This window comes from Meleagris gallopavo, chromosome 1 (genome assembly GCF_000146605.3).
Source record: "Meleagris gallopavo isolate NT-WF06-2002-E0010 breed Aviagen turkey brand Nicholas breeding stock chromosome 1, Turkey_5.1, whole genome shotgun sequence".
Taxonomy (NCBI): Eukaryota; Metazoa; Chordata; class Aves; order Galliformes; family Phasianidae; genus Meleagris; species Meleagris gallopavo.
The window spans coordinates 190,311,833-190,312,288 of NC_015011.2; positions in this window are offsets into that span (position 1 = coordinate 190,311,833).

Consider the following 456-nt stretch of genomic DNA (forward strand, 5'->3'; position numbering starts at 1 on the left):
CTCCCCTGCACAGCCCTGCTCACCGGGTTGCTGTCCCCAGGGCTGTGTGGAAAGGGCCACTGCAATCAGCAGGTCCGGTGCCAGCACCTGCAGTGGGGTCAGGGCTCAGCAAAGCAGCAGCAAATGTTGGGGCAGGGCCAGGGGTCCTTGGGGAGCTGCCCGGGTCCTTGGGGAGCGAGGCGGGCTCCAGTTTGGGAGCGACTTCTGTGTGCTGTGGGTGAGCACAGGAGCGTCTCGCCGTCCTGCTGTGTCCCTGTCCCCGCGTGTGGCTGTGAGGCAGAGGAGGAGCAGCCCCCATCCATCGCCATGGGCTGCTCCTGCCCGCCACAGCCCTGGCTCACTCGGCTACTCGGCGGCGATGTGTGGCTGGCACTGCCCTTCTGCTCAGCATTCCGGGCTGCTGTGACACCCAGCTGGCTCTGGAACGCAGCCCCCCCCACTCCTTGTGCTCTTGTG